The sequence below is a fragment of the Schistocerca nitens genome, chromosome 9 (genome assembly GCF_023898315.1).
Source record: "Schistocerca nitens isolate TAMUIC-IGC-003100 chromosome 9, iqSchNite1.1, whole genome shotgun sequence".
NCBI lineage: Eukaryota > Metazoa > Arthropoda > Insecta > Orthoptera > Acrididae > Schistocerca > Schistocerca nitens.
Window position 1 is genome coordinate 229,707,374 of NC_064622.1, and position 13,663 is coordinate 229,721,036.

The following is a 13,663-nucleotide window of genomic DNA, read 5'->3' on the forward strand; positions in this document are numbered from 1 at the left end:
TATTTGAATTTTGTGTGTAAGTGTTGTGTATGTTTTTGTTTAAATGGATGTCTGTCACCGTACGGATTCATGTTGAAGACAGTAATAAGTTTGCCCCTCCCATAACAGATATAAAAGGAACGAGAATGATATATACTGATACTTCCACTGGCCCCCCGTGAGCGGCTGCCCTCATCTTTTCCGCCATGGAGGTAGTAATCTCCACTAATAGTCCATACACCGGAAGTATATCAGTCGGCAGTGTATATCCACTATATGATCAAAAGTATCCAGACACCTATCAGTGGACATGAATAAGGGACGTGTCCATCCTTCGCCTTTACGTCGGCTTGAACTTTTCTGGAGGCACTTTCAAGGAGGTGCCTGAAGCCCGTGGAGGAATGACAGCCCATTCTTCGTCAAGAGCCAAACCAGAGACTGCAGTGATGCTGGACTCTGTCGTCTGGATCGAAGTCGATGTCGAAGCTAAAATTCGTCTCAAAGATGTTCCACTAGATTCAGATCGATATTCCAACTCATCCCATGTGCTGCTTTATAATGGATGCTTTCTCATGCTGATACAAAGAATCATGGTCTCTGAACTGTTCCTCTACTGTACCCAGTACACAAAGGAATAAAAAGTGTTCATATAATTCCGCAATTAGCGTTTTCCTAAGCACAATATTTGGGCTACACTCTAACCTCGAACCCCCCCCCCCCCCCCCATATTGTAAACCAGCTCCTCCGTACTTCACTCTTGGCGTACACATGATGGCACGTAACTTTCTCCCTGAATTCGCTCAAATCCAAATCCTTCTATCGGAGTGCCACAGGCAAAGCGTGATCTATCACTCCAAATCACTCATTTCCTGAAACTTCCTGGCAGATTAAAACTGTGTGCCCGACCGAGACTCGAACTCGGGACCTTTGCCTTTCGCGGGCAAGTGCTCTACCAACTGAGCTACCGAAGCACGGCTCACACCCGGTACTCACAGCTTTACTTCCGCCAGTACCTCGTCTCCTACCTTCCAAACTTGCCCGCGAAAGTCAAAGGTCCCGAGTTCGAGTCTCGGTCGGGCATACAGTTTTAATCTGCCAGGAAGTTTCATATCAGCGCACACTCCGCTGCAGAGTGAAAATCTCATTCTGCACTCATTTCCTGTCAAGAACTGTACAATGTAGTCACTCTTCGCACCACCTCAGTGTTGCGTAGCACTGACCACCGAAACTTGGGTCTCACAAGGCACTGCTCGACCATAGCATCCCATTCTTTTAACGCCCTACGCATACTGATTGTGCTTGTTGGACTCCTGGTAGCGCTGTGGAACTCCTGAGTGATTCCTTCCGCTCATTACGTGCAATTTTTTCCACAGACATGAGATATGCTTGGTTTTGGCTTAGGTATATTTGTTCCTCTGCGATTCCACTTCACAGGAGCATCACTAACAGTTGACTTGGGTAGCTTTCGTAGGGCTGAAATTTCCCTGATTTATTTCTTACACTGGTGACTAGTCCACGTTGGATGATTTCTTCTGACTGACCCATGTCCGCAGTTCGTGGTCTAGTGGCTAGAGACCTCTCGATCACGGTGTCCCGGGTTCGATTCCCGGTCGGGATGGGGATTTGCTCTGCCCGGGGACTGGGTGTTTGTATTGTCCTCATCATTCCATCATCATTCAAGAAAGTGGCTAGATTGGACTATGTACAGATTACAGACTGGAAATGTGTTCGGTCGCTGATGACCGCGCAGCTGAGCGCCCAGCAAACCAAACATCAACAGCTGACTGACACATTCTGCATTTACTGCTCTCTGCTGACAAAACTACTGCCTCCTTTCTCACTGGCGGGTCCGCCTTCAGTGACAACTAGTGTTCACTCAGCACTGCATAGGGGTGCCCGGATACTTTTCATCAGATGGTGTATTCCAGAATGTTAAGGTTTCTGCAGAATCTGCTGCTCGAGTGACTCACGGTAGCATGTGCAGTTAGCTACACATTCCTGTCTGCTAGATCAACAAATATCAGGCTTGATTTACAATGTAAAAGTTAGGTAAAAACAATTCCATCACAGTATGAGTAGTTAGCAAAAGATCTACGGAACAATCTTTGCCACTTCTTAACAGCACTTCTTACTTTCACACCTAATGAAGTGATAGCAGCGGCATCTCTCAGGTCTGCAGCTGGTAATTAGAGCACCCTGTCTCTGTCCGTGAATACAGGTTACGTGTGCTGATCACGAAACGTATCAAGCTGCTCGCAACCGGAAACAGTGCAGACGCAGCGAATAGATTTCTCTTTACTTTAATTAATAACGATGGGTTCGACACGAATCTTGTACACATCAGCGCGTTAAATACTGCTGCCTTTAATCCTGTATATGGAAGATGTACGCGAAAAATGGCTCGATCCTAAAGTATACGGTCAGCTTTTGGAAAAGAGTGTGGATGCCCAATGTGCATCATATGTACATTCGAATGTGACGTTTAGAGCGTTACGTTTAGAGATGTGAAACGGACTTCTGTCCCCACTGTGTTTGCTTCCTTACTTACCGGAATACAAGAGGCCTGTGGTTTGAGCCTGACAGCCCATCTTGTGTGTGACAGCACCCTGACACTCTGCCGTTGACAGCAAGTTCATTATGTACTTCAAAAAGCAGCGGCAGAAGTCAATTTTTGCTAAGACTTTTCGCATGTGGCTGTGTCATGCTTTATCTTCCAGCAGCGTATTCACTTCATTCTGGACATATGATACAGTACACATAATATGTTTCTTCATTTTTCTATTTACAGATTAAACACAGCATTTCTTTAAAAATTGGAGCACAGTTAACTTGCAGCGTTTTTGCTTCTCGTTACATGTTCGTAAGTCCTGTCTTTCCTGCTTCCTTCATAGGAAGGGTTGAAATAAAAAAAAACTTTTTGCACATTTTCACCTTTTTGTGAACTTGATTTTTCTTAAGTTGCTTTTGTGATTTTCCAAATGCGCCTTGCTTTTCTATATTTGACGTAGTTCGCACTCAGGATTGTACTGAGGATGGGAGACAGAAAACAGTGTGTGTGTGTGTGTGTGTGTGTGTGTGTGTGTGTGTGTGTGAGTGCGTGCGTGCGTGCGTGTGTGAGAGAGAGAGAGAGAGAGAGAGAGAGAGAGAGAGAGAGAGAGAGAGTGTGAGAGTGTGTGTGTGTGTGTGTGTGTGTGTGCGTGTGAGTAAATTAGAGGTGTGTTACATGTGCTTCAGAGGTGTCAATGGAGTGGGGAGGGGGTGAGCATGGTGTTTAGAGTTCATGGGGGTACTCAGTTCTTAGTGAGAGGAACTGGAACTATATGGTAGTAATGGGAAGCGTGTGAGGGACGGATGGGTGAGAGTGGTAGTGATTGGGTGACATCAGTGAAGGTCTGATCGTATTTTTATATTTAATATTATGCTACGAGGTCTATTAATTTTAAAAGTTTCAGGATTGACGTAATGGGCTTATGATTTATTAGTTGTTTTTGAGTTAAGGTGTTAGGAATTCGGTAGTTTTCTTGTAGGGTGAAACAGTGTTTTATGTTGTTTATCATATCCATTTTGTTTTCCTTGCAGTATGTTGATGTTGATGTAGATGCTCAGTGGTTTGTCCTGCATGTCCATGCTCTTACATACACTTTTTATCTCAAATGTTCTACATATCTCGCATCACACGTTTTACATTTTAGTTCATAGATTCCTTATTTCGATATACGTCTTTTGCATTGTAAAACTTGAAATGTGCTCGCAGCAGATACACTGAGCCTGTGTAAAGGTGCCTTTTTCTGACTGGAATGTAATCTGCAGCCGATCAGGGCGCAAGCGCATCGATGAAGGTTAATCATCAGGCAAGTGGCTGAAAAGTATATCTTACAGTTTTTTAGAGACCTTTTTTTTTAGAGTGTTAGTCTCAAAAATTAACTGAGAACTTTGAAAACTGTATAATGATGTTTTTTTTTTTTTTTTTTTTTAAGTGGGGACCGGGTGGCCGGAATCCCACAATATCCTTATCCCCCCAACCACCACCGAATATTGGATCTATTGCTGGGCTACTCGAAGTGTTAACTGACGTGACTTCGTAAATCTCCTTGATCCTCTTACTAGAGTCTCACGGCAAACGACAGGGCCTTTCAAGCCACAGAATGGGGGATTTCACACTCCCTTGACGAGCTCATCTCGGCTGGCGGCTGCCCAAGGTAAACGGCCGTCTTCCACGACATGTAACCAGCGGGCGGGCAGACATCCTCGTGAGAGATTAGCCGCTCGCGGGTCTCAGCACGGATCCCTGCGGTGCCCCAGCTGCCGGCACCAGCGCCTGTGCAGCGGCGGCCTAGACAGGCAGCAGGCACCTCGTTACCGCCACAACAAGCGGCCCACCGCCCTCGCGTCACGCCGCACCGCGCAATTAAGCCGCTGCGAGCCTGGAGCCGTTACGAGAGCTCCACGCCGGCCCGTCTGCTGTGCGCCGGCAAATCGAATATGTAGTGTACACGGGGTCGAGATCCCTTGTGAAACTACACTCCTGGAAATGGAAAAAAGAACACATTGACACCGGTGTGTCAGACCCACCATACTTGCTCCGGACACTGCGAGAGGGCTGTACAAGCAATGATCACACGCACGGCACAGCGGACACACCAGGAACCGCGGTGTTGGCCGTCGAATGGCGCTAGCTGCGCAGCATTTGTGCACCGCCGCCGTCAGTGTCAGCCAGTTTGCCGTGGCATACGGAGCTCCATCGCAGTCTTTAACACTGGTAGCATGCCGCGACAGCGTGGACGTGAACCGTATGTGCAGTTGAGGGACTTTGAGCGAGGGCGTATAGTGGGCATGCGGGAGGCCGGGTGGACGTACCGCCGAATTGCTCAACACGTGGGGCGTGAGGTCTCCACAGTACATCGATGTTGTCGCCAGTGGTCGGCGGAAGGTGCACGTGCCCGTCGACCTGGGACCGGACCGCAGCGACGCACGGATGCACGCCAAGACCGTAGGATCCTACGCAGTGCCGTAGGGGACCGCACCGCCACTTCCCAGCAAATTAGGGACACTGTTGCTCCTGGGGTATCGGCGAGGACCATTCGCAACCGTCTCCATGAAGCTGGGCTACGGTCCCGCACACCGTTAGGCAGTCTTCCGCTCACGCCCCAACATCGTGCAGCCCGCCTCCAGTGGTGTCGCGACAGGCGTGAATGGAGGGACGAATGGAGACGTGTCGTCTTCAGCGATGAGAGTCGCTTCTGCCTTGGTGCCAATGATGGTCGTATGCGTGTTTGGCGCCGTGCAGGTGAGCGCCACAATCAGGACTGCATACGACCGAGGCACACAGGGCCAACACCCGGCATCATGGTGTGGGGAGCGATCTCCTACACTGGCCGTACACCACTGGTGATCGTCGAGGGGACACTGAATAGTGCACGGTACATCCAAACCGTCATCGAACCCATCGTTCTACCATTCCTAGACCGGCAAGGGAACTTGCTGTTCCAACAGGACAATGCACGTCCGCATGTATCCCGTGCCACCCAACGTGCTCTAGAAGGTGTAAGTCAACTACCCTGGCCAGCAAGATCTCCGGATCTGTCCCCCATTGAGCATGTTTGGGACTGGATGAAGCGTCGTCTCACGCGGTCTGCACGTCCAGCACGAACGCTGGTCCAACTGAGGCGCCAGGTGGAAATGGCATGGCATCCGTCCCACAGGACTACATCCAGCATCTCTACGATCGTCTCCATGGGAGAATAGCAGCCTGCATTGCTGCGAAAGGTGGATATACACTGTACTAGTGCCGACATTGTGCATGCTCTGTTGCCTGTGTCTATGTGCCTGTGGTTCTGTCACTGTGATCATGTGATGTATCTGACCCCAGGAATGTGTCAATAAAGTTTCCCCTTCCTGGGACAATGAATTCACGGTGTTCTTATTTCAATTTGCAGGAGTGTATTTACATCATCTGATCAACAGTATCCGGACATCTACACTACTGGCCATTAAAATTGCTACACCAAGAAGATGACGTGCTACAGAAACGAAATTTAACAGACAGGAAGAATATGCAGTGATATGCGAATGATTAGCCTTTCAGAGTGTTCACAAGATGTTGGCGCCGGTGGCGATACCTACAACGTGCTGACATGAGGAAAGTTTCCAACCGATTTCTCATACACAAACAGCAGTTGACCGACGTTGCCTGGTGAAACGTTGTTGTGATGCCTCGTGTAAGGAGAGATACGTACCATCACGTTTCCGACTTTGATTGTAGCCTACGGCGATTGCGGTTTATCGTATCGCAACATTGCTGCTCGCGTTGGTCGAGTTCGAATGACTGTTAGCAGAATATGGAATCGGTGGGTTCAGGAGGGTAATACGGAACGCCGTGCTGGATCCCAACGGCTTCTTATCACTAGCAGCCGAGATGGCAGGCATCTTATCCGCATGGCTGTAACGGATCGTGCAGCCACGTCTCGAACCCTGAGTCAACAGATGGGGACGTTTGCAAGACGACAACCATCTGCACGAACAGTTCGACGACTTTAGCAGCGGCATGGACTATCAGCTCGGAGACCATGGCTACGGTTACCCTTGACGGTGCATCACAGACAAGAGCGCCTGCGATGGTGTACTCAACGACGAACCTGGGTGCACAAATGGCAAAACGTCACTTTTTCGGATGAATCCAAGTTATGTTTACAGCTTCATGATGGTCGCATCCGTGTTTTTCGACATCTCGGTGAACCCACATTGGAAGCGTGTATTCGTCATCACCATACTGGCGTATCACCGGGCGTGATGGTATGGGGTGCAATTGGGTACACGTCTCGGTCACCTCTTGTTCACATTGACGGCACTTTGAACAGTGGACGTTACATTTCAGATGTTTTACGACTTCATTCGATCCCTGCGAAACCCTGCATTTTAGCAGGATAATGCACGACCGCATGTTGCAGGTCCTGTACGGGCCTTTCTGGATACAGAAAATGTTCGACTGCTGCCCTGGCCAGCACATTCTCCAGATCTCTCACCAACTGAAAACGTTTGGTCAATGGTGGCCGAACAACTGGCTCGTTACAATACGCCAGTCACTACTCTTGATGAACTGTGGTATCGTGTTGAAGCTGCATGGGTAGCTGTATACGTACACGCCATCCAAGCTCTGTTTGACTCAATGGCCAGACGTATCAAGGCCCTTATTACGGCCAGAAGTGGTTGTTCTGGGTACTGATTTCTCAGGATGTATGCACTCAAATAGCGTCAATATGTAATCACATGTCAGTTCTAGTATATTTGTCCAATGAATACCCCTTCATCATCTGCATTTCTTCTTGGTGTAGCAATTTTAATGGCCAATATGTATTACTGGACACTAATATGAGGTGTGTCCACCCTTCTCCTTCGCCTTCGTCCTTTGTCTTTAATATTTGAAGATTTCACTTCTGCTGGGCACACTTTTTGTTTCTTCCTCAAATGTCTAAACCAAGAGATAATGTTTCCCGATGCTAGAGTCTGGAGCGAATCAACGTATTAACTCGTCCCAAAGGGGTTTCATTTCGTTCATGTCGGGAGTTTAGGCAGGCCAGCACACTTCAAGAATGTTATCACTAACGAACCAGTACGTCACACATGCTGGCATATAACAAGGTGCATTGTCATCCTGACACAAACAATCATTCCCGAATGGTTCCTCTACCGTACACAACACACGGTGCTGTAAACCGTGTTCGTATCCTTCCGCATTAAGCGTTTTCTTAAGTGCAGTAAAATTACCACTCACACAACTACGAAGAACAGCCACATACCCCAGTACCACTTTCTTTGTTCTTCACTCTTGCCACTACACATGATGGCAGCCTAACGTTCTGCAGGCATCAGTCAAACCCACACCCATCCAGGGGAATGTCTCGTTTTCAGGGTGGTATCACATACTGATGCCACCCTACCGGCGTATCACAATTGGCAACGGAGTTGCAAGTTTCCTTCCAACGCCAGTAGCGGCCGTGCAGCATCTGGGGGACGCAGTGGCGCGCGCCTGCTGCGCCACACCTTCTGCAGCTCTGCCCTTCGAGCGCCCTCTGCCGTCACAATAGGGGAGGGCCCGCGGCAGCGGATCAGCCCGCTCACACTTGGAGCCACTTCGATTTAGGACGCTACACAGAAGCCACCTAGTCGCTGCTCCCACTTCCGATTCCATCGTCTTTGCTCTTGTAATAGCTGGACTCTGTTTCTCATTGCATAATTTGTAATGCCTTTGTTCCCTTGGAGAAGTACAACTTCTCTAAACCTTCTGTTATTTGTGTTAACTTGCTCGCTAATCATTCTACTCCTGTCCAGCTTTCCTGCAATGATAATTGATTCGCCACTCTGTATTCCACCTCTCCTTTCTGTTTTGAACCAAGTCGTACACAACATTTAGTCATCCACTGTCCAATCACGTTAGTATTTACTCCACTTCTGCTGTCGCTTAATGCAGAAATTCGTAGCTTGTGAGGAGAAGATCGATAACTGGATATCATTGTTTTTAAGTCCCTCCGCATAGTCACTGTGCTTGCTGGACTTCTGGTAGCAGTTTAGAACTCAGGACTTATTATTTCCGCTGATTCCAAGGTTTTATAGAAGGCGGAGAAAAATTGTGTCACGAAATTTTAGCTGATGCCAGTAGGAACCAAAATTACTAATGTTTTGTAGGTCGACAACGCACAGTATACGTTTAAAGGACAACGAGATATGGTTTTTGTTTATGGACTAGCCGACGGTAATGCGCATGAAGCTCGACTGTTGTATGAGGAACGGTTCCCAGCAAGACGTCACCAGAGAACGTTTACAGCAATTCACCGGCGACTTACAGAACAGGCTTGTTAGGGGGATATCATGGTGATGCTGGAAGACCTCGAACACGACGAGATGCTTCATTTGAAGAGACTGTTCTCGAGCGCTTCGAGGAAGCACCTACAAGTACTCGAGTGGTTGGACACGAGATGGGGGTGACTCATCGGTTAGTCTGGGAGGTTTTGAGGGATGATGGCCAGCATCCACTTACTTTCCACCAAGGCCTAAATCCTGTGGTGGACTCTGAACACAGGCTATGGTTTTGCCGGTGGTTCCTGCGACGAGATACCGACTTCCCTGCCATTTTGTTGTTTACCGACGAGTGCACCTTCCATCGGGATGAACTTTACAACACTCGAAACGTTAATTACTGGGCAAGGGGAAATCCTCACGTCACGTACGTCCACGGCGACCAGGAACGATTCTCGCTCAAGATTTGGGCAGGCGTTGTGGGTGACCAGCTGATTGGGCCAGTCCGTCTACCTCCTCGACTCACCGGGGCAAATTACCTTCACTTTTTGCAAAAAACTCCACCCGGACTGCTGGAAGATGTTCCCCTGGACATACGGCATGCAGAGTGACGGGGCATCCGCAAATAGCACTCGTGCTTGTGCTCGGATATTTAAATGAACTCTTCGACGGCCGAGTAAGTGGCAAAGCTGCTCATACGACATGGCCCCACAGTCACCAGACCTCACGCCACCGAACTTTTTCCTGTGGGGGTTATTCGAGGTTCTAGTTGACCCACTCGGATGCGAACCACCTAGAAATGGAGACGTGCCACCTATCACATCAGGGCAATTCTATGAATCTCTGAAACAGTTCAGCAAAGCATGTTCGACATTACCAAGCTTCTGTCGCATTAGAAGGTCGCCAGTTCGAGCAGCTGCTATAAGTAAACAGTGTCCTAGCTACAAGAAAGTCCCTTTTTCAGGGCCGACACAATTTGTAAAAAACTTTCTGTAAGCGAAATAACAGCTGTTAACGGGTTTGTTCCCGGTACGTCTTATCATGAAACTACAATGGATGTGTAAGGAGCCCGGCGGATTCGCCCCCAGGCCCTCAGAGTGGAAGGCTGGCGCGCTACCGTCGAGCGTGCGAGCCGCCTTGGATACATCGCGATCTCCAGGAGGCAAAGTATTCCCGATCGTGCGTTGTTCAGAGCATCCGGCAACAAGGCAATCCCACGGCCAATCGGAGCGAGTGGCGCCTAGTTCCCATAGTTTAAAATTTGTGCGTTGTCGACCTACACAACATTGGTAATTTTGGTTCCTTCTGGCATCAGCTACACAGGTTTAAAATTTCGTGACACAGTTTTTCTCCACCCTGTATATTTTGCAATGCTCGATGGTCCCTGTCAGTACGTGAGGTCTACCTGGTCTTGGTTTACAGTCAACTTGGGCAGCCTTAAAAGAGTTGAAGTATCCATAATGCTTTATTTTACTCGGATGGCTTGCACTGAGTGGTCCACGTTCATAGTACCTCAGCTCTCCTGACAGACCCATTCTGTTGTTACTGCTTCTCCACTGAAAACATAATACTGACTGCCTCCTTTTATATTGGTGGCTTGTGACATCCAGTAGTCATTTCTGCATTATGTAGTAGTGTACGGATACTTTCCATCAGCCAGTGTAGTGATGTAATCTAAAGAACTGAATTAAAATTTGTACCATGGTCGGGACTTGAACTCCTGTCTCCTTGTTTACTAGACGGGATTACTAAGCTAGGAGAGTCGGTTTCAAGTCCTGGCCGTGGTACAAATTTTAATTAATTTCTTCAGATCCCGTCATTATCGTAGATAAAGACGAGACTAAAATATCTCGAAGAAAATCTAATTGTAAGATGTATAGATCATCTACACTTGAGGTACAGGAGTTCCTCATTACATCCAAAAAAAGGGTGTTATTCCAATGACACACAGCCTCAGCAATAGTGACGATCTAAGAAGGTGAAAATAAGCTTAAAATATGAATTGAAACTTCCTGGCAGATTAAAACTTTGTGCCGGACCGAGACTCGAACTCGGGACCTTTGCCTTTCTCGGGCAAGTGCTCTACCAACTGAGCTACCCAAGCACGACTCACGCCCCATCCTCACAGCTTCACTTCTGCCAGTACCTCGCCTCCTACCTTCCAAACTTTACAGAAGCTCTCCTGCGAACCAGGCAGAACTAGCACTCCTGAAAGAAAGGATATTGCGGAGACATGGCTTAGCCACAGCCTGGGGGATGTTTCCAGAATGATATTTTCACTCTGCAGCAGAGTGTGCGCTGATATATCCTTTCTTTCAGGAGTTCTAGTTCTGCATGATTCGCAGGAAAGCTTCTGTAAAGTTTGGAAGGTAGGAGGCGAGGTACTGGCAGAAGTGAAGCTGTGAGGACGGGGCGTGAGTCGTGCTTGGGTAGCTCAGTTGGTAGAGCACTTGCCCGCGAAAGGCAAAGGCCCCTAGTTCGAGTCTCCGTCCGGCACACAGTTTTAATCTGCCAGGAAGTTTCATATCAGCGCACACTCCGCTGCAGAGTGAAAATCTCATTCATATGAATTGAAGTTTGTGTAGGGGAGGACACTCGAGTTGGGCAATCCTTGTAGCAATGTTAGGATAGGGATGGGATGGTGTAATGATTAGCATCCCTGCCTCGTAAACAAGGAGACCCAGGTTCAACTCCCAGCTTTGCAACAAATTTTAATTCATTTCTTCGGAGTTTATCATTATCGTAGATGAAGATGAGACTCAGATGTCTCGAGGAAAATCTAAGATCTATAGGTAGCGTAGTGGCAAATGTAGGAAATAAATTTGATCAAATACTGGGCGATAAAACTCCGTCGACACTGTCCGGAGAGATGGAGCTTATCCTTTCTAGACCTACTCTCCTTCAGGCAGTCGCCCTGCTTCGTAGTCAGCTGTGCAGACAATCGGCGCAGCGGTCCAATTTGGCGACGCTCCGCCGAGCAACTCGCGGCAAATCGATAATTATGTCGTCACAGTGCCGGGCCTGGGATCGTGCCGGAGCTTTTCTTGCCCGGTCCGCAGCCGCCCACGACTGTCCGGTGCGTGACAGCGTGCGGCGCCAGAGCCGGAGCCAGAGAAGGCCGCGTACAGTTAGTTGGTCAGGGGTTCGGCGCCGGCCTGCACTGTTGGGCGTGCCCGCCGGCCAGGCGCGTCGCCTACCCCTACCCGCCTTGATAATGGCTCGGCCGCGAGACTGCCGGCGGAGGCTCGGTCACGTCCGCGAAATCCGACTCCACAATGCGGATAGCGGCGCCGTTTGTTCCGTCGTGCCCGTATCGGCCGGCGCCGGCGCGAGGCGGTACAATGTCAACTGAGCGCCCTTTGTAAAGGCCATTACCACCGTTACAGAGCAACACTAAAAAAAAAAGAAGAAAAAGGAAAAACCCCTCAATCCTGCCGCGAAGACCGTACGATGCTGATGTCCGTCGTCTTTAGATGCATTGTGGAGAGGCGTACGACCTCCGACACAGCCTGCAGGCCGTACACAACATGATATTACGAGTTACAAGCGGCACTCCACAATACACACCCACTGTGAACGTACAGAACGATTTCCGCCTCGGGTCTCCCTTTCAGTATTCAGTAAACTCACCTTGTGGCTGTAAAGGAACTACTAACTTCCGGCTAATTCAGAGCGAACGTCACAACGCCAAAGAAACTAAGACCAGACAAGGAAAATCCAGAGAAATTCAGCAACGCAGGAATACACCAACTCACACGCAAATCCCAATACACAGGACAAACGCGCAGAGACTTCTGAGCAAGGTACATAGAACATATGGGAGCTCTAAAGAGTGACAGCACATATTCCACTTTCGCAGAACATTTAATAAATGAAAGCCAGCATCCCGAAAACATCGAAACTGATCCAAGCAACCTGAAACATAGCAACAGCTTATGCCGAAAATTAACGTTAGAAAACTTACAAAAGACTACAGTGCAAGCCAAAACAGCCGGCCGAAGTGGCCGTGCGGTTAAAGGCGCTGCAGTCTCGAACCGCAAGACCGCTACGGTCGCAGGTTCGAATCCTGCCTCGGGCATGGATGTTTGTGATGTCCTAAGGTTAGTTAGGTCTCACTAGTTCTAAGTACTAGGGGACTAATGACCTCAGCAGTTGAGTCCCATAGTGCTCAGAGCCATTTGAACTAAGCCAAAACCGTAATAAATCAACGCATAGAAATCTGCAGCAATTTGAGGAAGGGTTGCACTTCTGTCACGTCGAACGATTCTCTTCAGTCGTCGTTGGTCCCGTTCTTACACGATGTTTCTCCGGCCGCAGCGACGTCGGAGATTTGATGTTTTAGCGGAGTCCTGATATTCACGGTACACTCTTGAGTGGTCGTACGGGAAAATCCCCACTTCATCGCAACCTCGGAGATGCTGTGTCCCATCGCTCGTGCGCCGACTATAACATCACGTTCACATTCACTTAAGTCTTGATAACCTGCTATTGTAGTAGCAGAAACCGATCTAACAGCTGCGACAGACACTTGTTGCCTTGTATAGCCGTTGCCGACCGCAACGCTGTATTCTGCCTGTTTACATATCTCTGAATTTGAATACGCATGCCTGTAACAGTTTCTTTGGCGCTTCAGTGTAGCTGCTAGAAGAGACCGAGATAGAGAGGTGGTGAGGGGTGAGAGGAAAGGGGGGGGGGGAGAGAGAACACAGAAATTCTAACGGAAAAATGGAGCCCTTCAAATCTCTCACTCTCATTAGACCATCGGGAAAACCTCTACTGGCACCTCTGCGAAATGGTTACTTCGTTATCATGGAATTCACCGGATGTAGGCCTACGATACTGTTCATAAGTCTGTGCGCGATCACCCATTAATACGGTCCCATCTGAAAAA

At 48.6% G+C, this 13,663-nt stretch overlaps 1 protein-coding gene and 1 non-coding gene across 2 annotated transcripts in view; one reads left to right on the forward strand and one right to left on the reverse strand.

Annotated features, from left to right (window-relative positions):
- LOC126204145 (serine/arginine repetitive matrix protein 1-like) overlaps positions 1 to 13,663 on the forward strand; it is a 410,265-nt gene that overhangs the window by 139,200 nt on the left and 257,402 nt on the right. The window lies entirely within an intron of this gene.
- On the reverse strand, positions 10,803 to 10,877 carry Trnas-aga (transfer RNA serine (anticodon AGA)). Its single transcript has one exon. It is a non-coding gene; the product is annotated as a tRNA-Ser (tRNA).